Raw genomic sequence first — 27,981 nt, forward strand, 5'->3', positions numbered from 1 at the left:
CAGAACTTTTCTCCTCCGAATTAAGCTAAAAATATGGAAAAATAACGTATGTTCTGGAGCAGCTCCAAATTGTTTGGCAAAATGCTTCGGTCAGCCACCGCCAGATGCGCTAGTGAAAATCAAAATTACGCTTGCGAGTACGATCAATGTAGCCCGGCCTTAATACTGAAACATTGTCATACAATTTAATTCTAGTTTGTTAAGAGCCTAAGCTTTCATATAATTTTAATGGATTTTTTATATAAAGAACATCTAATATGTTGCAAATTTAATTATAATTATTTGCTTAGATGAAAGTCACCTTTAGAGTGACTAAGCAAGCATCTGCATGATTCAAACATTCTATGAGCCACGCGTGTAGCGATTCTGAGCAATTAAATAAAAATATATTTTTGTTTCAACAGAAATCAGCCTATCCTTTTTTCCATAAACATACAAATACCTAAAACATGAATAAAAAATAAATTTCACTCATCCTTTAATACTTAAGCTACTTACAACGTGAAGGATAATTTATTTATAACTTGCTACTGACATTACCATAAACAGACAACGGCATAACCAAGCGAGTTTTCCGACAGACAGAAACTTCAAATTCATTCGAAAAGCGACACCGACCGCCCAAGTTAGTGGCCGACCATAAACAAGAAAGTATCGACAAGCGCTTTAGCGCGTCTGGTCATAAACCCGATCACCACTCCCACCCGTTCACCCACGCGCACATCAGCCATGTACACATTGTTACACTTTTGCAAACATATTGAAGATTTATGAAGCTTCAGCCCGGCTGGCTCTGTCTGCCAGTGCCTCCCAGACCCCAGTGCTCCCAGACACAGTATCGATTCACCGCGCCCCTGGTGTGGTCATTATACTTGCGAAACGAGTTTGCACTTCCTCGAAGGAAAGGAAGATGCTTCGCTCATACCGTAGCATATGCCACGGCAACTCATTCCCATAAAAGGCAACGCTCTCGGTTTGGTTCGTTAACCGGAGGGCTAGAGGGAGAGAAAAAACAACATTGGGCTGGCTTCCAAAAAAACAAAGCACACCAAAAGAGAGTACACAGGTTGTGGGAACTGTAAAACCAGACACGATTTTTTGTTGTTGAAATTTAGGCTATCTTTTTCCCCTTTTTCATGGGTGTGTTCCATTGGGCTTGGGTGCAAATTTTAAAGCAGCTTGTGTAGTGCGTGGAACGTACCACCAGCCAGTGGCTTTACGAGACAAACCATCGTCATAAAGCAATTTTTGCAGCGACGAGCGAACGAGTGGAGGCCGAATAAATTAGATAAGGTGGCTTTACATGCTTGCTGCTGCCGATTTTAAAGTGAGCCGGGGACTGCTCACCAGTGCTCCAGTGAAAGGAGTGGAATGGTAAAAGGGTAATAAATTGAATTCGATGTAAAATGTCACTGTAATGAGGTGCTTGCCTTATGCTACAAAGCTATTATGCCAGCAAACGCACTTGTTTGCAACGGCAGCAAGCAATTCCTCTCAAGTGCTGGAGTGTATCTTAAACGTCGCATTAAAGCCTACTGAAAGGCTTCAAGCGTGGAGGCAAATGGGAAACTTTCTACTCTGCCCAAGAAAACCACCAAGTGCTACACACACACACACACACACACACACACACACACACACACACACACACACACACACACACACACACACACACACTCAAACAACTCCATTCAAGTTCAACTTTCGCACCGGCACCTAACGTCGGGCGTGAGGCAACAACACTTCTCCGGTTTCCGCTGGTTGTGCTGAGAGTTGTGATGTATGTGTATGTGTGTGTGTGTGTGCATGTGTACGTGTTTGAGAGTGTTTGTGGCCGGCATAGTTCAGTGGCCGCACGGTGTGTGAGGTGCGATGTGGTTGATCCATGCCCCATGGACACTTTTGCCCGCACGGCCATAGGTCATCCTCCGGTGCCGATCGGTTGGCTGGTTAATGCACAGTAGCGGTGGAGTTGGTTGAAGTGACGCATTCTTTAACGTACGTTTAAGTTGATGTTGTTTGGATAAGCATTGCATTGGTGACATTTCTTGCTGGAAGTCTCGTTTGGACTGTTTGAGCGGTGTTTTATGGTATTTTGCTTGGATTTATTTCGATTTGTTTGGATTTATGCATTGCATATGAGCTTTTAGGCCATTTTATACAGTCAAAATTTCAACAACTCTTACAGTATTTTTCAGGAGTTCTGTTGGTGATAGTGGTGTGACAGTTCCTTGATTTTTTCTGACGAGCAGTGAACTTTATATGATGGTAATTAGACTCAAAACCACGCTTTTCGGACAGGTACTGTTGGAATTCTTATTGGATTTGCCAAAAAGGGTGTTATAAATTCCAACTCCTATCACATTAAAGAGTCAATCAAATGTCCTACAGCTACAAAAATCCCTGAAAACCCCTGTACTTAATAAAGGGTTATACTTCCATGGACATAGCTACTGAAAGCTTCACTCGCTATTCTGTGGATATGGAATCGAAAATTCCCAAAAACATGAGCTGCTTTTAACATTTTTCGCGCAAATCTTACCCAATTATCCAAACAGTTACGCAAAATATCATTCACATTCCCTTTTCGGGAGAAATAATCTTAAAACTCTTTCATCCGTTTCATCTGCCACCAGTTGAAGACGGCACAACTGAAACCCACACACATACACACACAAACGCGCATCAGTACTGCAAATCGGTTTCGATCGAAATTCGATGTGAACGCATAAAAGGGAAGAAAGAAAAAAATATCCAAAAACGTTGCTGGCACGAAATGCTTTTAAGTGAATTAAAAATCACTTTCTGCCCGAATGCGGACCGCTTGCGTCCTCCGCTGCAAGGGGAAATAAAAATCGGATGCTTTTCGCATTTTCCACCAAAAGGATTCGGTTTGCTTTTGCCAATCGGAGAAGGGTTTTTTGTGTGTGTGTGTGTGTGTGTTGGTTGTGCACTACTTTCTACGAGCTTTCGCCGTCAATTTTGTTAAACCTGTGAAACATCAAAATGGACACTCGCGGATGTTTCGCGGGTGTCGCTTGGGAGAAAGTCGGGGGTCCTAACCGTACCCGTAGCGTACGCCGGTTTGCCTTTGCATCCGGACCCGCGGGTGCTGTGTCATTTAATCCGGAAACATCCGAGACAAGCTGTTCTGCTAGAGTGCCGGTTGTTTTGCTGTTATGGCTGGAAGGCGATACTGGTGGTTGATACGTTGAAGGGGTCGGTGCTGTTGGGCGATCGATGTGAGTAGAGTTGGTTTCGGAATTTTAAAGAGATTTTATCACATTTGCTTTGATGCTGCACTTGAAAGGATATCCGATACAGGTTTTGTCTTATTCGGATCGGTGTTTTATGGGTTTTTAAATAGTGTATAAAAAACATGGGAATAGCTCTTCCTACTTTAAGTGAAGTGGGTTAAATAAAGTTCAATTCATCCGGGAGTTTGTTGATGATCACTTTCTTTGCTTAGTGTTTTGATGCGTAGTTGTTGGTGTTATACTACATTAAGAATTTTTTACTTTTTTTAACAAATTTAAAAAAAACGGTGAAAGCCTCTTTAATGTTTCTCCGTAATGCCTTCAAAGAAAGCCCCCTCAATCTACTTCAATAAACGGAACCATGATTGATGGTTTCTTTGGCATCATTTTTTTTTAAACATTCCATTAACCGATCCATTATTGATAACAGCGCTTAAAACGTCGTTAAACCGGGATAAAAAGCTTCGAAACATTTTCCTGGAACGGCTCAGGAACAGCATTCCTCAACTTCCTATACATGCAAACAGTCGCTCGCACACACACAGACACACAGCAGCCACGTGGAACGAATTTTTGCGTGACAATGTGGTGAAAAATTCAGCCGAGATTCCTGCTTATTATGCACCGCAGATTGCATTCGACAAACAATGAGGCACACTCACAACGCCGCGACACAACCACAACACCAAGCTAATGCACTGCACGTGTATGATGGAGTACGAGTTTTACCAACCCTCCCCCCCCCCATACATCCAATCACGCTTCCGCTTCATAATTCCATCCTTTCCTTCCCATTGTGCCAGCGTCACGCGGAAAAGCGTTTTCGCTCCTGGAAAGCCACCATTGATTTTGCTGTAAGTGTTTGTTGCCATGTGGCTCTGTGTGGCACTGTGTGGCTCTGTGTGTGTGTGTGTACCGGTCCCCTCTGGCAATGGCGTGTGTAAAACTTCGAACCGAAAGTATTTTACCAACCTCATCATCCGTCAGCCGTTGGTTGTTGGTGTCTTTGTCAGTGGTGGTGGTGTTCTTTTTTGTCCTCTTCTTCTCCTTTAAATATCCCACAATAATAGCACACATCGGTGGGAGACGACTGTAGCAAGCAGCATCACGCTGGCATTGTAGGAAGGGGTCGGTCGAAAGTAAAAATAAAATTGTTTCACAACAGCAGAAGAGTTTTCCTTTTTCTTTCTTTCGTATTTTCGCCACGCCAAAGAAGAAAAAAAAAGAGGAAATTGAAAGTGATTGCTGCTTGGCAAATGTTCCTGCCTTATACCTGCCTTAGGCCCCTCCCAAGTGCAGAAGAATGTTTCGAAGTCAACCACCAACCGTCCGGATGGTTTGACGGTGAAGCAAACTTGCTTTTCCTTTGAGGGTTTGCCTGTTTTTTTGTTGTGGTACCTTCACTGTTACGCGTGGGTATGTATTTGTGGGTGTTTTTTTTTTTTGGTACATATATGAGCTAAGCTTTTGTGTCACTTCCCTGTCAAAACTTAAACCGGGGGAAAAGCGGCATTTCCCCCCCCCCCCCATTTCAATGTGACGATGCCACATTGAGGGAAATATTTGATTTATGTGACACCTGCACAACATTCGGGCAACTTTTGCTTCCGTTTTTCCCCTCTCAAACATGTTTCATGCGGGGCTACGCGTTACTGTCAAGCGGCGAAAGGTTTCCATATTGACTGAAACTTTTGTAATTAAGCAAACAACAAAAAAAAGACTGAGAATTTGAGTGAAAAAAATTAATCCTTTCAAACTGAAAATTAATTACCCAACTCATTACGTTCGTTTAAGCTGGTTGTTTGCTTGCACGCCCCGTCGCCAAGGGCCGAGGGAGCAAAGCAAACGCGAAACATAAATGTCCCATGGTTCGGAGCTGCACAAGCGTCCCTTTGGAGGATGGGTTTGGCAGGGGAGAGGGAAAGAGGGAAAAAAAAACATAAAACGAAAACGACCAAAAGTCAAATGCCAACACTTGTTGCACCGTCAAACATCCCCATCAAAGCAGCTCTGAAACGGAAATTGAAAAACGTCGTTTGACTGCACTGCACGGCCAAGCAGCAGCAGCAGCAGCAGCAGCACTAGCAGTGTGTGATTGTCGAGTGTTTGATTGGCCCTTTTCCCGGAACGGTGATGCATCTGACACATTTTCCGCGAAAGACGCCATCGCCATTGCAACAATCGGGAGAAGCGCTTTCGCTGCAAAAGCCCGTCCGGTATGTGTGTGTGTGTTTGTGTGTCGGAAACCCCGTGAGATGTTGTATAGTGGAGGGAGCTGTTCGCAAAAAACAGCACTATTGATGCTTTGATGGTGCGGCGCTTCCCTCCTTAGGACGGGAACACACGTCAACGCAAGTGCACTACAGGTTGACATTTTCGTACCGACTTCCTGAAGTGCTGGTGTGTTTGGTGGTGTTGTGTCAAAACTTCCACCAGAAGGTATTTGCTTCGGTCTTTTTTTCCCCTCTCTGAACCTCCTGCTTCTTCTTCTGTCACTTGCCGGGGCACGATGAAAGCGCGTCCGAAAGCTTGTACCAAAAATGGTGCGCAGGGCGCACACTAGAACAAACAGCAAGCTGCAGGGAAACGATCGGGATGTAACGTTCAACCATATTGAACACGGTTCGATTCACATTGGAGGTGAAGGTGGCCAAGCATTGGGGGGGGGGGGGGGGGAAACGCTCCACGAAAACGCTCGCTCAAGTGGCTGGTAAGTGGTGCTCCTGTGGCGCTGAGCGATAAACAAGTCAATTGATTTTTGAAGCCGCGTTTACCGACTGCGCTGACAGTATTGCGGTGAGCAACGCAACACGGACAGATTCGGGTGGCAGTTTTTCGGGTACCATAATCGGTTTGACAAAGTGGTGCCGCCAATCGCCAATGGGTGGGAAGTAGAGTCCGTACGCTAAGCGTACCTATATTTGCTCTTCTCTGCTAGGCGACGAAAATAGCAATACAGACTTAGAAGGAATGTATGTCACCTTTAAAAGAATGTTAAGTGTAGCGAGCTGGTTGGCGTTTAGTTTGGGAAAATGCTTACTCTTTTAACACTTATTCCTTAACCGAAAAGTATTTCAATATTGTGGGGAAAAGGAGGACAGCTTGCTGTAGCGTTAGTCAACATGGCAACGAGTTTTGTTTTATTTTGGTGTGTGCTTGTTTTACATTTTCTCCAGAGTTTGTTTCCTACTACCTAGAAATGTTATTCCATGGTGTATAAGGTTGAAATTCGAGTGAACCGCTGCTGCTGAGGTAAACATTGCTGGACAACTGTCACTGCAGGGATTGGGCTTTAGAGAGAAGAAAGTTGCTCAGGACGGGCACGTGCTGCTTTTGTTTGAAAAGCGTTGATTTATTCCCAGAAAGTGGTCAAACTTGTTTACCGGATAGCAGTGGCAGCTTATGGTGGCAATATTTTTGTCGTGTAATTTTTCGAACACGAGGTACTTTAGAAGGCTCAAAATGGCTAGCTGATTGTTTGCAGTTTTAGTTAAAATTTCACCATATTTTGCATATACAGGCGTTCTCCGAGTTACGACCTCCTCGAGTGGCGACGATTCACTGTCATTGTGAAGAAATTGTTCGATTTTTTTTTCGAGTTTCTTGCTGATAACCGTTACACAGACATTTCCAACGATTCCACAACTACCCGATCTTGAATATCTTTATCGTGTAAAGGGCTTTTGGAGTAAAATTAATACAAAATCGAAAATTATTATCAACAAAATATGAGATTTCATATATTTCGACTCTTCAGCTTTATATTCGACATAGATATGCGACATACGAATATTTCGACTTACGCCTTGCTTTGAGAAATTTTATCGGTCCGAACTACAGTTGTATGTCGGGGGACACCTGTACTTGTAAATTTGGCCAGATTACAGTGCTGCGCAACTAAATTTCAAAGATCTCCTTTACTCTAAAGAGTATAAAGCAATCATTGACCTCGAACCCCAATTACAATGAGGTACTTCTGAAGACCCCTTAAGAGACCCAAAACAAAGAGATGCTTACTTCAATACATTACGTATTCTTGTTTAAGAACCGGACATGACCTAATGTCGGTTCTGGATCTGTTACTGTATCGGTCCAGGAATCGATACTGAACCCGTTCTTATAATAAACCTACATCGGCCTCGGAACCGATCATGAAGCCATAACGGTCTTGGAACCAATCATGAACCTATGTCGGTCCTGGAACCGATCATGAGTCCATACTGGTCCGGGAACCGATCATGAATCCATACCGGTCCTGCAACCGATCATGCGTCCATACTGGTCCTGGAACCGATCATGAACCCACACCAATCTCGGAACCGTTTATGAACCTATATCGGTCCAGGAACCGATCATGAGTTCATATTGGTCCTGGAACTTATCATAAACCCACACCGGTCTCCGAACCGATCATGAACCCATACCAGTCTCGGAACCGATCATGAACCTATACCGGTCCTGGAACCGATCATGAATCCATACTGGACCTAGAACTTATCATGAACCCACACCGGTCTCCGAACCGATCATGAACCCATACCAGTCTCGGAACCGATCATGAACCTATACCGGTCCTGAAACCGATCATGAGTCCATACTGGACCTAGAACTTATCATGAACCCACACCGGTCTCCGAACCGACCATGAAGCCATACCAGTCTCGGAACCGATCATGATCCTATACCGGCCCTGGAACCGATCATGAGTGCATAATAGTCCTGGAACTTATCATGAACCCACACCGGTCTTGGAATCGATCATGAACCCATACCGGCCCTGAAACCGATCATGAGTCCATTCTGGTCCTGGAACTTATCATGAACCCGCATCGGTCTTGGAACCGATCATGAACCCATACCGGTCTCGGAATCGATCATGAACCTATACTGACCCTGGAACCGATCATGAGTCCATACTGGTCCTGGAATTTATCATAAACCCACACCGGTCTCCGAACCGATCATGAACCCATACCAGTCTCGGAACCGATCATGAACCTATACCGGTCATGGAACCGATAATGAGTCCATACTGGACCTAGAACTTATCATGAACCCACACCGGTCTCCGAACCGACCATGAAGCCATACCAGTCTCGGAACCGATCATGAACCTATACCGGCCCTGGAACCGATCATGAGTGCATAATAGTCCTGGAACTTATCATGAACCCACACCGGTCTTGGAATCGATCATGAACCCATACCGGCCCTGAAACCGATCATGAGTCCATTCTGGTCCTGGAACTTATCATGAACCCGCATCGGTCTTGGAACCGATCATGAACCCATACCGGTCTCGGAATCGATCATGAACCTATACTGACCCTGGAACCGATCATGAGTCCATACTGGTCCTGGAATTTATCATAAACCCACACCGGTCTCCGAACCGATCATGAACCCATACCAGTCTCGGAACCGATCATGAACCTATACCGGTCATGGAACCGATAATGAGTCCATACTGGACCTAGAACTTATCATGAACCCACACCGGTCTCCGAACCGACCATGAAGCCATACCAGTCTCGGAACCGATCATGAACCTATACCGGCCCTGGAACCGATCATGAGTCCTTACTAGTCCTGGAACTTATTATGAACCCACACCGGTCTTGGAATCGACCATGAACCTATACCGGCCCTGGAACCGATCATGAGTCCATACTGGTCCTGGAACTTATCATGAACCCGCATTGGTCTTGGAACCGATCATGAACCCATACTGGTCTTGGAATCGATCATGAACCTATACTGACCCTGGAACCGATCATGAGTCCATAATGGACCTGGAACTTATCATGAACCCACATAACGGTCTTGGAACCGATCATGAACCTATGCCGGTCTTGGAACCGATCATGAGTCCATACTGGTTCGGGAATCTATCATGAACCCATTACGGTCCTGGAACCGACCACAAACCCATACCGATCCAGAAATAGCTCCCAATTTTATTCTTTACCTGGAACAGCACCTGGAACTGTTCCGGCTTGAGAACGATAATTGGTTCGGATCTGGAAGCGATGCAGTTCCGGTCGACAAACCATACCCGGTAGTAAATGTGCAGCGTAGGAATTAAGCATTGGAACTATCGTAGCAAATTGCGTAGGGTTTTTTTGTAGAATTTTGTATAGTGATGTTATTGTTTCATCCTTAAATTAACTTGTTGACTCGTAGTTTTCAGCTTTGTTAGTATACATCAATCGTTTCCTTAAATTCCCCTACCTAAATACATAAATGAATAAATCTTTATAAAGTAGTCAATAATTTTAATAGTCAAAGTTAAATGAAAATTTATTAATAAACTACCACAAACTAAGAAAAATACTATACACAAAGACATTTACAGTGTAAAATAAGTACCAAAACGTGTAAATGGACCAAAACGGATAGCTTGGAGGCAAATCTGAAGGTAACAACTGAATTTTGATGTGCTTTTAAACGTTGAGCTTGTCATGAATAATTATCTAGTTACTCAACTTATCAAACCTGAACTGCTCGCTACCTATCCTCGACGCTTCAAACCCTCCACGGTCAATTACCACTGCGCATAGGGCACGTTCTCAGCCCGATTATGGCAGTTTAATTAGGGTTCTCCTGGGCAGACGGACAGGTGAACATGGCGAACACACAGTTTGGCAGAGATAAAGCTACAGCGCACTTTACTCGCTGAACATTTGCAATGATTTCGTTTCATTGTTTTTGCTCTCCTCGTACAATATAAAAAAACTCTTCATTCCACGGAGTTTCCTCTGTAGCTGAATGGAAGAAACCATTCTGCCAGCTTTTGCCACCATCGAGCACGGGCACCACCTGACAGGTGCAGCGCTGTGGCCAGCACAGCAAAAAGGCCATAAGGGCAAACGTCGGCGTAGCTGCAATACGATAAAACTAGCGTAGAATTAGCGATGGAACTGAGGGGCACGGCAAAGCAGCGCTGCATAATTGCAAAGCCATTACGCTGACATTTCCGAAACGCGGGCTACATTGCCACTGCCACTGCGTGGAGCATGGAGCAGCAAGGAGCATGGTTTCACATGCGCACAGAACGTGCCCTGCCAGGAAGCGTGATTCCAGGGCATAAATTTATTGTTTTCTTGGCCTTTTACTTTGGCCGCTCCCGTCACCGGTCCAGCTGGTGGTCAAGGCATTCTTCAAGGGAAAATTGCGCAAGCCAACGTGGCAAAATTGCAGCAAAAGTTTCTGTAAAAGAGTTTCAGGAGAGAAAAAAACTGGATGTACGTGAGAAGTGTGATGAAGTAATTGTTTCTTTTGTGTAATTTTGTGCTGAAGAGTTGAGGTTTTTTGTTTGTTGGACAGTATAATCTATTCTTGAAAGAGAAAGGAAAGGAAAAAAAGGTAAACATAAGGTATGCCTTTGTACTCCGCAACAACATTTGAATAAAGAAACCACACAAAAGACCATTTCAACCCCTAAATGTATGCAAATCATTGCTTCATTCCAATGTCATGAGAAAAAAACCCGCCTAAACGATCGCTTAAGATAAGCAAATCGTAAAAAGCATAAGGCAAAATTCAATCATTTCACCTTCACCAACAAATTACCTCCCGGGCACACTGGGCACGTCGCATGATTCCTTTCACGAAGATGGCTCACAAAATAGGGAGAAAACACAGTACTTCTCAAAACCCGACTACGAAATATCACCTCCATGACCCGTGTCCAGCCGACACACAACAGAACACACCCAGACAAACAAAAAAGTATGCCACCGAAGGCGCATTTTCCAATAAAAATGGAAATTGCCCCGCCGCAAGAGCGTTCCTAAAGCGAGGCAAGCGCACCGTTCCGGGTTCCTTCCCACGGGTGCGGATATTTACCGCCCAACTCGCCTCCCGCACCAGCATCAAGCAAATAATCATTACAGACAAGCAAAGGTACAGCTCGTTCTCCCGGCACCGGGAGCGGCAATGTGGCGGGCAGCCGCGTGAACGAATGGCGCCACAGACAACGGCGCATTCAGGGCCTACGGTTGCCTTTGCCTTTGATCGTCGGTTGTTGCTGTATTAAAATAGCAATTTCCATATCGTTTTGCTTGCCGTTTTCCCGCTGCTTTCGTGTGTACGCTTAGTTTTGTCCGTCTGCTTATCGCTTTCGTCTCGTGTCTCTCTTTGCAGGTAGCTGCTTCCACAATAAACCACGCCCTTGGTCACTTTTGGCAGCCGTGCATTACCAGCCGTGGTTCACCGTACTGCCGCGTGCAGTCCGGTAAGTTCAAAGGAATTATGCAGAACAGTTCCGGTACCGGGGGCAGTCTTTCTCGAACCTACGGCAAGCGGCGAACCACAGCAAACCGAATCCAGATTCGTTGATGGCTGGCTGGCTTCAATTAAAGCAATATGCTGCTGCTGCTGCTGCTGCTAACGGCAAGCCCCATTGTACGCTATATTGAGCGTTTTATATTGGGGTTTGAAGTAGGCCCCTCGGGGCGGTTCACGGAGCCGGGGCCCAATGAATCGCAGTCTGAAGTATTTCGTAATTAAACTTTATTTCGCTTTTGCTTGAGCCGAGTTGTTCCGGGAAATCGATGACAAAAATCGAGCCTCTGATGATGGCTCGAAACGATCGCAGGCAGGGAAAATCGCAAACAAGCTTAAAGAGGATGGATTAATGTGGCGTTCAATTCAGTGGGTAGTTGCAAAATGATTTTTGATTTTTGTTGTTCAGTTTAAAAAGCTACTTGAAGCATAAAACGATCAAAATTTCGAATTTTCACCTAAAATAAGGCAAATATTTCATTAAATATATATAAATCGACATATCCAAAGAAGGCATGAAGTAAGAGACAATACAGGGTTTCAAATCATGTAAAGGAATAGTTCAATCACCTAGGGGAATGTTGCAAATCGGTAGGTGAATGTTGCATGCAAGCTGTGGAAGTTTGCAATCATATAGGGGAGTGTTGCAATCGATTAGGGGAATTTTGCAAGCGTGCTGTGGAGCTGTCGTCAGACTGTGGGTGCCGCTGTAAAAAGCTTCGAATTGATTCCGATGATGTTTTTTTTTTAAACATCATTTGGAGTTGTTTTCGTGTGGGATTCTGCTGTACACATGATAAACTAAATAAATCCTGCTGCAGAGCCATAATTAAACATGATAAGTTAGTAAGATTGACGAAAATATTTTGAGGTATTTACAGCGGCACCCACAGTCTGATGACAGCTCCACAGCACGCTTGCAAAATTCCCCTAATCGATTGCAACACTCCCCTATATGATTGCAAACTTCCACAGCTTGCATGCAACATTCGCCTACCGATTTGCAACATTCCCCTAAGTGATTGAACTATTCCCTTATATGATTCGAAATCCCGTAAGAACATCTAAAAAAAAACCAGTCTCAATCAATGAAACTATCATACCATTTGGCGCACTATTTTATTGCACAACATGAGCTGAATTACTCCTTCCGCTTTACTTTGCCATAAGCTTCCCTAAATCATTTCCATAAACACAACAAAGCACACACACACACATGGTACGGTTTTACGATTTGCTCACAGCTTATTCTTTATTTGCTAGGGCACGAACGTCGCGATTTACATACGCGAACGCGAAATTTTCGTACGCCCGCAGCTGGACTGCTAGACGATTGTGCTGTGTGTCGGTGCGGGATTATTTGTCTATGCGCAGTGCATCTCACTTCGAGCAGCAGCAGCACACAGGATGTGCAGGATGTAAAATTTATGGATTATGTAAATCGGCAGCTCCCATTTAAACCCGGCGGGCGCTTTAACTAACAATCGGGCATGGGCAGCTTTGCATGTGTGCTGCGTGTCCCTCGGAGCACCGGAGCTTTTATTGATATTTTATAACTCAGGAATGGAGATGCAAACAGCAAGTGAAACGGGCATTTCATGGACAGTAAAAACACTCTTCCTTTTTTGATGTTTTTTCCTTCTGTTTCCAGCATTCACTTCCGTGCAATGTGAAATGGTTGAAAAATGAAATTTAAATTCCAACATTTTTAAACCCAAAAGCTTCCATTTTTTTCTATATTGACTAGCTTACTATCTGATCTATTTATCATCATCCGCTTTTGCTAGATTTAAATGCAAAAATGCTAATGTGTTTGATTTTTTGCTTTCTCCCGGCTTGCACTCAAAAACCCATCAACCAAATGCCCCTGGGGAGGAAAAGGGAGGAGCGGAAGTTGGAGAAGGTGGATGGGCAAAAAGCTCTTATCGGATAAGGCAGGATAAATGGCATTTATCAATCACAACATTTCCCAGCTTACAGTGAAGCGGTGGAGGAGGGAAACCGCAAAATATCGTGGCTGTTTCATGGTTTTTCTCCCGCAAAACGAACCCGTCCAGTTTCATCCAGCTGACCGATCTTGACATTCAGTCGGTTTTATTTCTCCTTTTTTTCTGGTACCAAGGTACCTTCATATACCATGTGGGCATCTCACACACACACACACACGCACAAGGGTAACCGGCTCTATTCGCCCCGAGGGTATTTAGAGCAATCACATTCGATTCCGACTTCTCAATCGTGACAGTTTGTGGTTTTTTGATAGCGGATGCTGCCATGCCTCCCGAAACCCATTTCGGGTTTCGAGATTTCGGTCCAACTTTCCGCCATCGAAAGAAAGCGAGTTGCTTTCTCCTACCTTCAGCCTGTCTCGCTACCGCGGTGACGAGCAGCGCGTCTTTGATCTTTCCACCTTTCCAATTTGATTGATGGAGCATCGGTGAAATCGGTTCTAGCTGGCGGTAGAATTGTGGTTTTTTGTGTGGTTATTCCCTTTCTTTAGGCGGGTTGTATGCTCATTGTTTCATGGGCATCGTTTTTCACCGCTAGATTCTGGAAGCAACGAGTGTTTTGTATTTTATTTCGATGCAACACGATTTTCACTAGAAACCATCCAATTTCCTTTTCCCCTTCCGTTTAGCGTTTAGCGTTGCAAGCAACGTTTGGGGCCATTTTATTTCCCAGAACTTCGAATTGGAATTAATTTAAGGTAAATCAGAAAACCCTCTATTCTTGCCTTTTAACTGGAAAAATAGACGCCGTGCCATATTTTATGTCAAAGCAACTGTGTTCCGCCTTTCTAACAAAAAAAAAAATCCGTCACAAATCGAAGGAAATGAAAGGCAAAAGATAAACATTTCATTCAAATGCTCGCCCAAATCATTCCGGCCCCGTTTCAATAAGCTCGTGCTCGAATGACTTTTGATTCGGGGCAGACGCTGCGGTGTCGTCTACCTTTTGATCAGCGTACGTACGCTTCGGTACAGAGTCCAAAAAACTCGGTCAGGAAATTGTTTTAGCAAATGTTTACCAACCGTAAAAAAAGGCACCCAACCCAACCCACTGCCAGCTGGCTGCAAACGAACTAAAGCGAGCTAAGAAGTCACCGCGTCCAGCGTGGAGTGAACGATTTCGTTTTTATTCTTTTACGGCGAACGTTTTGGGGTTTGGGGGTGGGGGTGTGTTACGGTAGCCGAATTCAATACATGACATTCAATGGAATGAGCCCCCCCCCCGTACCAAAATTTGGAGTGCAAACCGAATGAAATCTGTTGCTTGTTCGATGACTTACTTTTTCGGTGCTCAATCCGAGGCCTTTCGGTGCAACTGAAGCGTGCCCGCCCGAACGGAGCAGATTGGTGGTGGAACAGAGAAGGATAGTATTTCCGTGCTACAACTGAAGAGCTACTTTTTGGCTTTGTGCACTCATAAGAGGGACAGAGGAGAGTATGAGGGCACGGAAGCGCGCTAATAGAAAGAGGGGAAAAAAGATGAAATCGATGTATTACATTTTTCCCTTACATGCTCTGGGACGCATATGATTCGCTTCATTCGAGTGTACAGCATACAGCATGATTTGTACCTTCGTTGGATGGTTTTTTTACGATTCCATTTTACGATTTTACGAGGGGTAATATCGTGTGGGTATGGTTGAATTATTAGACGAATTGGGTCATTTTCTTTTAAATCAATCGATGAGTGTGAGCAAAACAGGGGCACAAAAGCATTGAAATGTAGGAAATAAGGAGATTAAAGCTGCATTACTTGAATGTGTTGTATGGGAGAAAGCACAATGTTGCTTGATATGCGCCTAAAGGTATGCAATGGATTGATTAAAATTTACGATACATGTAGTGGAAAGAGCTTTTAGCAAATAATCTTACAGGCGATAGAAGTTAGGATCATAGACATTGTTGAAGTTTCCTAATAAGTGTTTTATTTACAGTCACTGAACTTACTCAAGGAACAAAACTTCAGCTCAAAAGGTTTGTTGAATTGTAGAAAATTTTATACAAACAAACAAACATTTTCTTGTCATCTACCACTTCATCTTCTGCAGTATGTAAAATTCACATCTTCAATTTCGAGCGATTGACCTTTTGTAAAATAAATTTCCACTGGCAAATCGATAAATATGCTACTCCAGTACATTATACAACTTAATTCTACGAAGCAGCCGCAACCATTCACCACACACCTACACGCCAGCGTTAAAAGTCGAACGAGGTCATACGTCGATGGTGGAAACAGCATACACAAAAAAAAAAAAACACACAGAAGAAAACGAACGTTAAAAGGCCAAAGGTTAATAGCGCTGCTAGATAAATTGCAATCAATCCTCAATAATGCTTTATCCTCTTTAATGGTCGGTTCGTTCGCATCGTGAACGGTGGTCAGCGTTAGGGGTTGGTAGCATTTTTTTGCTATCGCTCGAATCCAGCATCGCTCCAGCTCAGTTTTGAAAAGCTCGTTGTGCTATTTTTTGCTATTTCTTTGCGCCACTTCTTACAGCAAATAAGATGCGCTCCCTGGCAGTGCTGCTAGTTGGCAAATGAAAAGGGGTTCAAAGTTTCGAAGATGCTGCTTAGCACTAATGGTATCAGGGGTCAAACGGCGGTAACGAAACAATTTGCACAAAAAGGTAGGAACAAATCTAAACTATTAAACATCCTTAGCGACACTTAGGAAGGGCAACAAAACAATCCATTCGCTAAAATAAAATCTGTGAAAATTACCATCCCTCGACACTTAATGCGAGATTCATAAGTTATGCTCAACCTTATGGTGCCTCAATCGGCTGGTGGCCGGACGATCCGTTGGTTGGCATTAAAATAAATTGATTTTTCAAAATGCCCCCAAAGTTAGACGGTAACCATAATCGGTATCGCTTTACGATGCGGTCTGACCAGTTTTCTTTCTTTTTTTTTACTTATTCCCTTCCCACCTTCTGGTGGTAGAAGTTCGGGGTGAGACGTGAAGCTTTTTAGGTCACAAAGAAGGTACCGGAAAAACGAACATCGATTGTACAAAACGAAGGGAATTTCTGGAAGAATGTATTGACGAAACGAAAATCTGCTTTCACGTCCGTTTGAGGAAGGAGCCGGACACGCTTGAATGTCATAATTGTCCTAATTCTGGACCGAGCGCTTCCGTCACAAAAAGGAATATCGAATTTTTGGCGTCCCATTCGAACGAACGATCACACCGTTCAACCGTTCGCACACGGCAAGGTGAGCAAAATGGTTGATAGTTCAGTATGACAGCCATCCTTCGAACCGGCCTGCACTATTAGCATTCCAATGAAGTGTAATTACGAACGGTTGGAAGCAGCATCGGACACCCAAAACGAAAAAAAAGGGCGTCTTGTTCGCCTTTTCCGCCCCGGGTCTGGAAGAACGAAATTTTGGCAACGTAACGTAGCTCCGCAAAAAAAAACGAGAAAAAGGATTGGTCGTACGCCCCAACAGGCGAACGACTCGCAGGCGATACCGCTCGAGGGGCCATCGACATCGACACAGCCCCAGACAGGGGGCACAATTGGCATTCCCATCGTGCTCTCCGTCTCCAATTGCGTAATTCCAGCCTCCCTGGAGACCACCATTTTTGCGAAATTTGGACCACCGTTCATCATCGGAGGTTTGGGGTCGTTCCGAAGACACGAGCGTCTTCTGGAACGTGACGTCTGTTTGAAGGACCGGGTTTGGTTTCACTTTTCACGCCGAGCCGACTTTACCCCTCGATGTTGGTGTGTGTGTGTGTGTGTGTGTGTGTGTGTGTGTGTGTGTGTGTGTGTGTGTGTGTGTGTGTGTGTGTGTGTGTGTGTGTGTGTGTGTGTGTGTGTGTGTGTGTGTGTGTGTGTGTGTGTGTGTGTGTGTGTGTGTGTGTGTGTGTGTGTGTATTTTTGGCTGTGAGCCCACGCCACCAAAGATGGGTCGTTACTTTCACTCGTTCCGACACACACACAGCCCCAATTACGGGGTACTTCAGGCGGCGCTCGAAGTAATCGATTTCGACCAAAGCCTGTCCGTGGTAATCCTGGACCACCTCCCCTCCATGGTGATACTCGACTCGACTAAACTAAAGCGAAGAATGTGGCACGGATACCTAACGAACGCGATGCCACGGTGTCTTTCACCTCCCGCCAAAACCAGCCGTAAACGTGGTATGGTATGCCGCTGCGAACGAAACGAGGCAGATGAAATCTTCATAAAAATTATCATCAATATTACGGTTATGTTTACGGCGCCCGGAGGCAGAGTGGGACGGCGAGAAGCGACGCTCTAGCTCTAGCAAACACAACCAGCAAACGCGGAAATGAAAGTTCGTCGAGGAGCGCGACGCTTACGGGTAGCACTACCGAGCACCATGTTGTTATTGTTAGCGCAAGAGAAAATCAATACCGGTGCCAAAGATGGTGCCAGTGGGTATTATTTCATCGATGATGGTTTGTTTGTTTGTGTGTTTGTTTGTTTGGTTTGCGGAGATGAGCGGCGAAGGAAACGAATGGCTCTTTCTGTGAAAATCCAAACTGTGACCGAATGATAGTCTTTAAGACACTGATTGAAGCTTTGATTGGCAATTATAATTGAATAAAGCCAGTCAAAGATCTATACTTAAATGAACAAAGTTCCAAAACACACATCAAGATGCTGAAATCCCTACACAATAGTATGAAAGCCCGTTAGCACGGATAGTGTGACTGCGAAACGTCCCGACAGTCGCGCAACTATGCAAATTATACAATGAGCTACACCGATAAAAAGGTGTTGCTTATCTGTACACTCCACTATATTCGTCTGAATTTAAAACATTTCACAAAATATAACACCATTTCCACAATGTCCCACTTTGCCCGCTCTCGCACGTCAATGGAGACGCCTGGTAGAGCCTGGTCTCCAGCCCCTGAAGGACCATTGCGACGCACCGTTTCCTGCGCCAAATGCACGCAAAATTAGCTTGCCTGCCCTGTCCTAAGCGCAGCTGGGTGTAAAATTGGCCCAGTCAAACCAAACCAAACCGGGATCCCGCGGGTGGCCGATTGTTGGCACAATCGTTTGGCGTTATGCATCATTTAGCAAGTCAAATTTGGCGAAGCCACATTTCCCCTCGCCGCGGGTGCAGCATTACAATGCAAACGGGCTTGGCGATGTCGAATTTACATCGCACGCTGAATCGTACGTACGTGCACACACACACACACATACGGGAGACGTAGAAGACACAGAAGCGGCACCATAATTAGCATTTTCACTGTGCAGTTGTTGTCAGCGCGGTGCCTCCTGCCAGGGAACGTAACCGTAGCGCGACATTCTACGGCGTATCAACGCTTTGTTTTAGCAATTGTTGTGTAGTGTGCCTTTAAGGTGATGTTGTGTTTTGGTTAAATGTAAATGGGAGGAAAAGTTTAATGTTTGTAGCGGCTTTTCAATGGGTTTTGTCTAATTCAACAACAAGATAAAGTTTAAAGTATTATTTTTAAAATAAAATAGTAATCGCTTTGGACTTTTCAGACGACAATTTTTATGATTTTTTTTAATCTACATTTAAAAATTCTGCTATTTTAAAATGCTACCCTTTTTGTACTATGCTTCCATCGTCCGATGGAGACCCCATTAACTTAATGTGCTAATATTACCAACCACTGACATTGCACGCCTTCAATTCAACCCTTCCCGGTCGACGTTACTTCCAGGAAGTGTGTGTGTGTGTGTGTGTGTGTGTGGGTATGTAATAAGCTCCAATTAAATGGACAGACTAAGTGCTGCCCCAACCCGTCGGGGGACAAATTTAAAATGTAAATAAACCACTCGTTTGTTATTGTGTTCGCCTGGAGTTCGCTTGCCTTGGAAAGCGTTCGAACCGGATCGAAATGTGTACGCTTCCTGTCCGTTCGGACGTTCGTTGGTTCGGTTTGCAATGATAATGGTGCGAGTAGGAGTAGGGCTAGCCTTGTTGTCACTGGTTCACAACTGTCGTCAATTTCTCCCTCATCCTCCTTCCCTTCCCTGGTTTGGGTTGGTTCATGTTTACGCGTTCATAATTTAGCGTTCCGTTTAAGTTCCTACGCTTTCTAGCCGGCCAGATGACTCTGGCTGCTTGCGTATGATTTCAACATCAAGTGGGAGGAGAGGGAATAAACGGGAAACTGTATCACATTTCCACTGGTAGCACTGGTGGCCTTGGTGAGTTGGCAGGAGCCCCTTATTAATCTGGATGGTTTCGGGGTATATAGCGTTACCAATTAGATTGCTGCCTTTTATAGCGATGCTGTGATGGCAAAATATACATACTTTTATTATAAAATTTTGTGATTTATTTATTATATTTTCCACATTATTATTAAATTTGAAAGCGTCCTCCATTTGTATTGAATTTATCTATTTTTTTTTATTTGGAAAGCAGATTGTTGCAGAAGGAAAAAATCATTGAATTGCGGAATGTGTACAGAATGTCTCATTAAATTCATACGATTTATTAATAATCATAAAATGAATTCAATATAATGAAGGACCGCTTGAAAAAACTTCAGCACCACTAACGTATTGTATTCATTTCTAAGCACTCTGATCGATACCATCGCAACGAGATAACACCGTTTTTCAGTGCAACACACTCAATGCTTCCTATAGATTGATACACTTTCCATGCAATCAAACCATTTTCACCATTTCCTACAATCGAACGCGGTACTGAAAGCTTCGTGGATTGTTTCTCGAATCGCTTGCTACTTCATTATATCGCTGCAGTGCTCTTCACTCACTGGTTTGTGCTCGCTTGAGCATATACGATTAATCTAATTAGAGTCTTCATGATGCGGGTGTCGATGTGTATTTTTCTTTCTCCAATTTCATTTTTTTTTGCGTTTCCAATTTCACATTTTTCAATTGTACGTGCTCTCGACACCAGCTTGAACGAAACAGAAACAGGTAGTTGGAACAAAAAAAAAAACATCGGTTCATTTAATTGCACTGAAGAGCATTGATTAAATCATCACTGAATTCTCACGTTTCGAACAGGTTGGGGAAGAATATGCATGACAAATTGAGCTATCGCGCTAATGGGTTATTGGCAGCTGCTGACATCGATCAAAGCACGTACAATTAAAATGGGGGAAAAACAGGAATTTTCGTGTGATAAATTTAACAGAAAATGACCCAATTTTTTAAATTACTATTGGAATCATAGGTTAAGTTATCGATCAATTCACAGTAGCAGCTTCAAGTGTGCGTTTCTAGCCTTATAGGAAATACATTTTGAATATTTTTGTTATTTTTTAACATTATTCTACCTTCTGCTTCGACTTATAGAATGTCATATTTTCAAACATCATCATCAAACCAATACCACACCTCACCACGGCGAGCCTTCACAAACAATCTTCCATTTTTCGTGCCAAATTCTTTGCGTAAATAATATTACTGGACATCCGACCGAAGCGATAGAAAAAAAAACCAACAGGTTCCACCAAGCCTGCAAGGCCATGCTCAATTCTATTGGATTATCATACCGGCCGACCGACTCCATCGAAAAATGGGACACCCCCTATACTTCCACCCCTCCCCCCCCTCAAATTCGAGTGTGTTTTTTGATAAAACACACGACCCATCGAACGACACGTGCAACCGTGGCCCGTCCAATCAGCTCTCTGATTCAAATAAACGATCCCCATCAGGCCACCGGTAAGCTCGAGCGCCGCCGGGGTCGAGCAGAGTGAAAAGAAATGTTGATTTTGTACGGTCCCATTCACTAAATCCCCCCTTTTTTGCGCTCCCTTAGAGGTGAGGCACAGTAGCAGTGTAGCAGTAGTAATGTGAGCACGGAAGGAGGCCAGATTTTTTTTTTTTGCTGCCATCACGCTGCCTCCACATGGCTGTGGCCTCGGAATGCAATCGAAAAGGATCGATGACATCGGAAGAAAAAGGTGGTATAGAAATCAATTTCGGCCGGTAAACACTCCGGTTGGTTCCGGTTTTTATTCTTGTTTCCCTTTTTTGTCGATCGAGCTTTTGCTCGACTTTCCAATCGGAATGCAATACAAACCAAGGAAGGAAGGAAGCATTTCCCGGAACTGCAAAACATGCGATGAAATAGGAAACCTGCCATGCCATTGGGAAGCGGTATGCATTTTACTCCGCACAAAAAACCCGTTTTTGTTTGCAGCTCCTGGTCAGGGGGTTTTATCCGATACGATTCCGGTTAAACCTCACATGATGCTAATTCCAACGTATTGATGTCCTGCTGGACATTTTTTACTTCGATGCTTCGATGGTTGAGCTGTTCATGAGAAAATATCGAAAGCAGTGTTTGATGGATACTATTGGAAAAAATGGAATCATTTACGATAGGCACAACATCGCATTGAGAATGGCATACTGATGACAATAAATTCCACCTATTCTGAAGCTTATACACCAGGAGCAGGCGTGCCGCAAGGAAGCATTCTTTCACCACTACTGTTCAATATATACATTTCTGATTTCCCAAAAATGAAGAATTGTGTACAATACCTATTTGCTGATGATGTTGCTATTACTGCCTCCGGAAAAAGACCAAACACAATTATTAAAAATCTTAATTCAGCGCTTGATGTATATTCCAAGTATTGCCTAAAATGGAAACTTAAGATTAACGGTGACAAGTCCGAAGCTATGTTTTTCACGCGTTTTACAAGTACTAGAAAAAATCCTAGAAGACAGCTCAAAATTTCAAATACAGATATACCGTGGAAATTAGCCTTAAGATATCTTGGCCTGATTTTTGACAAGAGATTAACGTTCAAATCACATATCGAAAATACTGTAATTAAATGTGAAAAAGTATTTCGTAGCTTGTATAGTTTAATTAATAGAAAATCTAAGTTGAATATAGGCAATAAAATATTGGCTGGTATTATTGAATCCGTTCGTAGCGGCGGCGTACGTCCCGACACTCATTCTCCTAACCTACTGGATGGTTGCTACAGTTATTCACAGCGGCGTTGTAAGAGCGGGCTCAAGAAATGTGTTGCCATCCCTAGAATTTCATGTGAGCGCCGTACGTTCCCGCTACGAACGGATTCAATAATACCAGCCATTATTATATACATCCATAATAAGACCTATCATAACATATGCTTCGCCTGTTTGGAACAGTTGTGCTAAAACACATAAAATGAAACTACAAAGAACACAAAATAAGTTTCTGAAAACAATACTTAATGTACCACCATGGTTCAGAACAAGAACTCTTCATTCAATTTGCCAGGTTCCCTCAATCGAAAAATTCACGGCAAAAATAGTTCAAAAATTCAATACAAGATTCATAAACAGTAACCTAGACGGGCACAATTAGAAATAATTAGAAATCCTGTCTAATCCTACAATACCACCTAAAATCCACAATCCCAAAATCCCAGTACTCCTATTGCATTGAAAACGTTAAATCAAGTATAAGAACTTAAAATTGAACTGTATAGGAAATCCATAACGTTAAGAATTAGACTGTAAGTAAGTTAAGTAAAAATTATTTTTTTTTTCTTTTGAATGTGAGGTAGGTTTTTGATGAAAACAGTTTTCCTACTCAAGTTTAAAACCCCATGATGGATAAATATTATGTTACAGTCAGCTAAGCCAAGAACAGTTTCAGTTAGCGAGGAAAAATGAAATTGAACCCACTATTTACCGAATTTCGAATCGTCATTGTAAAACTCAGATAATTATCTCAGAAATACATTACTACTACTACTACTAGAATGGCATACTGAAAAAACTAAATGTCCTATACCGTACAGCAATGCTTTAATGCCCAGAATGCTTTACAACTTCAACTATTTGAAGAATAAAGCTTTGAGAGTGAAAATTGAATGAAAAAAAAAACCAAAAAAACAGCCCATGTAAGGAAACGTGTAAGGTAACATGGTTTTATTTTCCACGTGTCTTCATCGTTTGCATTTGAATTCGTCATCGATTTTTCCCTTTTTTATCCTACGGAATCCTTTAGAGCTTTCCTACTTTTTTCTGTATATTGCTTCGGAAAGCTTTTTTGTACCTCCTGCAGGGCAGGATTTCCGAATATTTGCTAAACCGAGCTGGCTTCCCTAGTTTTATGGCCGTCACATTCGTCTTTCGGGCGTGTACAGACAAATTCAAATCTTTTATCGCTGTCCCTGCGACCGGGCCTGCTGGATATGTGCCGCTTGCCCCTACGGTAGGCGGTGCCTCGGCTTTGCCCGAATTCAACCCGCCTAAGCCCGCAACCCGCAAGCAAGGCGGCAGTGCGGAAAGCGGACCCGAACGAACACGTGTTGAAAATTATTCCTTGTCAGGGATTTGTCCCTTTCTCGTTTGCTGGGGTGACACAAAAACACAACCGATGTCGATGTTGAAAGCAAGCACCTCCAAGCACGCGGACCTTTCCAGCGGAGGGGAGGCACGATTTATTGATCCATTCGGCAGGAGGTGACGCGTGGCAGCTTGCACACCATGCACGAAGATATTTCAATTTCGTGTGCCATGATTTGCATGCATGTACAGCTTATCTGATCTGCTTTCTTTTCTCGCCTCCCATCGATCACGGTACGGGGCTGGTGGACGACATTCTTATCGATTGCACGCTTTTGACACTAGCTTTATCGCTTCACTGTATGCTGCTTTGGGTGCAGGCTAGCTGAACGTCGCACAGAGGAACGGCTCGGCCTGTGGTCCGAGTAGGCCGAGACACGCTTAACGCTTGTGCGACACTGTAGCGCAACACACACAAGCCTGCTGCGTAAATGCTCACGTGGCTCCTTGCTGTTGGTGGATGGTAGGGCTGTTATGGTCGTCGTAAACTAGTAGCGGTAGGTGTTGGTGTTGAAATTTAAATTTTTATGTTGCTTCTCAAATGTTACAGCTCCAAAGCTGGTTGTTCGTTAAACAGATGCTGTATCGCAGAGGGTAGCATGTAGCTTTACGCCGACATCTACGGCGTGTGATTTAAGGTGAACAGATGTAAAGGACACACTGCAGTAAGAACTTTTGCTTTCCTGTAAAACTGTAAAGGCTGTTAGGGCAAGATGTATGAGTGAAAGTACTGGTAAATATTCAAATGAATGAATTTATTATACTGACGCAGAAAAAGTAAAATAGGTAAATTTCAGTAGGCCATGAACGCTTGTCAGCAGTTAAAAATGATTGAAAATTAGCTCAAAAATATGCTATTTAAAGGTAAAGCGACTATCCCAACGATATGAGGATAGTTAATGAAATTTTAATAGAAAATTCGAGAAAGATGTCTAAAAAATGGAAAAAACTAAAAAAATAAAGAAAAGGTTTCCATTGCTACAAAAAAGATCCTTTCGGCTGGGGGATCTTTCTGACACTCAAAACAGAAAGTATTTTATTCCTTTCCGACCTTTTGCGGCATGGACTGAAAAAAGCACAACAGAGCACTGATGTAAGTCTAGTCCTGCACAGCCGGTTGGGTCATTTACACCAACAAAGAAAATGAACAGAAAAAATCAAGAAAGAAAAACACAATCATTTCGATTGAAAAGCACTCACCAGCATGGAATAGAGTGCGCCATTGCCGCATTGCATGTGTTGAATTCAATTTAATTCATTTGCAAATAGTGCGTGTGAACGGAAAGGGCCAGCCGAAAGCCGGCCGTACCTTCCACGAAACCATTCCGGTTCCGGATTTGCTCCGGGGCAGGCAATTGTTTACTCTCGCTTTCACCCGGTGGTTAGTATTGTTTTATTGCCGAGTAGAAGCATGTTTTCCCTGTAAACTTACGTTAGTTTGAAATAGGTAGAAATAATGTAGGCTGAAGTTTGCAGGTTAGAGTGGCACAATAATTCCCGGGCTAAATCACAACGCGTAGGAAGTGAAAAATCTCATTCTCATCATCATTCCTCCTGGGTACAAAGTGCCCCAAATTATTATGATAGCAAACCGTACACCAACATCCTACAGGATGCAGACATTTGCATAGCTCCTCTTTATATTTGTTGGCGTTTAAGTTCCATATAATAGAATACTAAGAAATCTTTTCTGCGCTCTATGGTTCTTCGTAAGCTTTACTGTGCGTTTGACACACCGCTGCTGTCGCTCTTCAAATGCAGCCACTTCTAACGCAACGCAAACCGTAGGAGTTAAACGACACCTTCTTGACACGATCAGAACCGGGCCGTGAAATAATATCGCAACCAGCTTCTCGTAGGCAACTATTACATTTTCATCGCCCTTAACGCCCTCGCGCTGGCGTTACTGGAGTCGGGCAAGGGGTTAAAAGCATCCCCGATTGCCCACATTAACTTGTTTATTTATTAAAAGCACCGGTCTCGTTATGAAGTTCGCCAGCGCCGTCAGCTACAGCTCGCCAACAGCCCGTTTGTGTGTGTGTGTATGTGTGTTTGATGGTAAAAGTAGGTTGATTTCATTATCGTACCGCACCACGTTTTCCCTTTGGTAATTGCAGCTGCTCCCATGTGGTTTGCGGCATGCGGGTGTGTCTGTGCAGTATCATTCAGTAATGGACGTTATCGACGCGTTCGCATCGCGCCTCAGAAGATCGGCTCGATGTGATGGATAAGTTTCGTAATCGTGCCAATTAGGGACGTTAAAAGGGTGGGGGGGGGGAGAGAGCATGTATACAGTGTACGTGCCATACTAGTTGGGTGTAGTGTTGCCGCTCACGACACGAGTTGTTGATGAGTTGTCGGATGTGGAGGGGAGCAAGGTCCAATCAGGACGTAAGTGAGCAGATGGGTTATGCCAACGCTATCAGCACACGCTCATCAGCACGGACGGTAGGTCAAGCCGTTTGATGTGTGATAGGAGCTTTGTAAAAGATATTTTTCATATAATACACACAGTAGTTAGGATCGCTGACTAGCACATAGTTCAACGCGAAGCTTAACATTCGAAAATGATCCAACTCAATAGGTCGTCACAAAAAATGAAACAAATTCTAGTCGCAAACACATTACAAAAGCAGCACGGCTCACATTTTCCTTCATGCTGTTGCTGGCGCCTATTTAAGCCTATTTCCGTATTATTTTATGTTCCCGCCACCCATCGCACTGTGTGCCACCCTCTTGACAGCTCAAACCACCAAAGCGACTGTGTGTTTTGTTATTCTTCCTCCTCTTTTGTTCCTTTGGCCTGGGCGCCCACGCAATGCTCAGCACAACATGAATCAACATAAATTGACGTAATTTAATTAACGACATCATTCAAAGTTGCTCGCAACAAAAGTGTCTAATGAGGTTTAGTCGATTGAATAAAACTTTGACATTTTCAGATGCTGCGCTGCTACGTACACATGGGGCAAGCACACGTACACAGCCGCAAGGCGTGGTGTGTTAGACAGTGGCGAAAAGGTTTCCTTCAGTGTTTTGTTTTTATTTTTCCGTTCATTTTCCAGCTTAAATTTCTTCATTTTCTCCCGGTGTCAGTTAGTACATAAAATGAATATTTTATACCTGCACGAAACGCCCATTAAAGGACACTGATAAAAAAGCAGGGTTTTTTTTTCTTACGTTGCTTGTCTGTTACATACCATTCCTTTCGCTCTGCTTCATGTTTCTGCCATCTGCATGCATTTTGATCTCACGGTGTAGCTTTTGCTGAAATGATATGCTTTTTTCGCTTGCAGCGCGAGCGGTACGAATACGCACAGACACGCCACATTTACCCTTCGTTGCCATAGTAACCCCGAACACGTCGTTTCATTCTTTTGCAGATTCTTTAGCAATAAAGCTGCAGACTTCGCTTTACCATTTTCCTTTTTTGAGCGTTTCGTGTTTCTACCCATTGTCTGCTTTGCTGCCTCAACAGAGCAGAGGATCAGGATTCTTGTGGCGTACATGTGGCGTGTGTGTGTGTGTGAGTATGCTGTGTGCTATGGTTGGTGCACAATGGGACACGTCGTTAGTGAAGGCACGCAATTCGTCCCCCGGGGGTCATTTGTTGAGGGAACGGACACGTGCCTGGTTGTACGAGATTATGTTTTATTGTCTCTCTGTGCCCCTTTTGCGCTCTGTAGTCTGTGTGTGCTTTGTGAGCCAAAAAAAAAAAAAGAGCAACGCGAGCAACCCTTGGTCTTGGAAGGGATCGGCAAGCAAGGGTCAAAGAAAAGAAAAGAAAAGACACCCTTTAACTACCGAGACAATCGGTATTTGGGCTCCTTCCCTCATATATAACAACAGTTGGTGCCGGGGACATAAGGACACAGCTTTATTTTATGAGATAATACGTTGCTTTTTTACACATAAACATGACATTGACAAGCAATCAAAAGTGCATTTGCGTCGCCCGATGCGACGGGTTATGTTAATGTAGGTAATTGGGGATAAAAAATGGCGTATGAGGGAACGAAAATGAAGCAATCGTAGTGAACATTAGGTGCAATTCGTAGTAGATAATTAATCTCATGGGAAAGGTTTGGTTCGAGTGCAAACGATGGTTCTATCAAGGTCCC

General features: G+C 43.6%; 1 protein-coding gene across 4 annotated transcripts in view; it reads left to right on the forward strand.

The window, feature by feature from the left end:
• The window catches only part of LOC1276821 (uncharacterized), a 115,511-nt gene that overhangs the window by 20,448 nt on the left and 67,082 nt on the right, over window positions 1-27,981 (forward strand). For 3 of the 4 annotated variants that reach the window (XM_061644353.1, XM_061644352.1, XM_061644351.1), the window contains exon 3: window positions 11,403-11,493. The exons of the other annotated variant lie outside the window; for it this stretch is intronic. The gene's annotated coding sequence lies outside the window, so the exon portion shown is untranslated. The remainder of the gene's footprint in view (window positions 1-11,402; window positions 11,494-27,981) is intronic. 4 annotated transcript variants of the gene reach the window in all.

The sequence above is a fragment of the Anopheles gambiae genome, chromosome 2, assembly GCF_943734735.2.
Source record: "Anopheles gambiae chromosome 2, idAnoGambNW_F1_1, whole genome shotgun sequence".
Classification (NCBI taxonomy): Eukaryota; Metazoa; Arthropoda; class Insecta; order Diptera; family Culicidae; genus Anopheles; species Anopheles gambiae.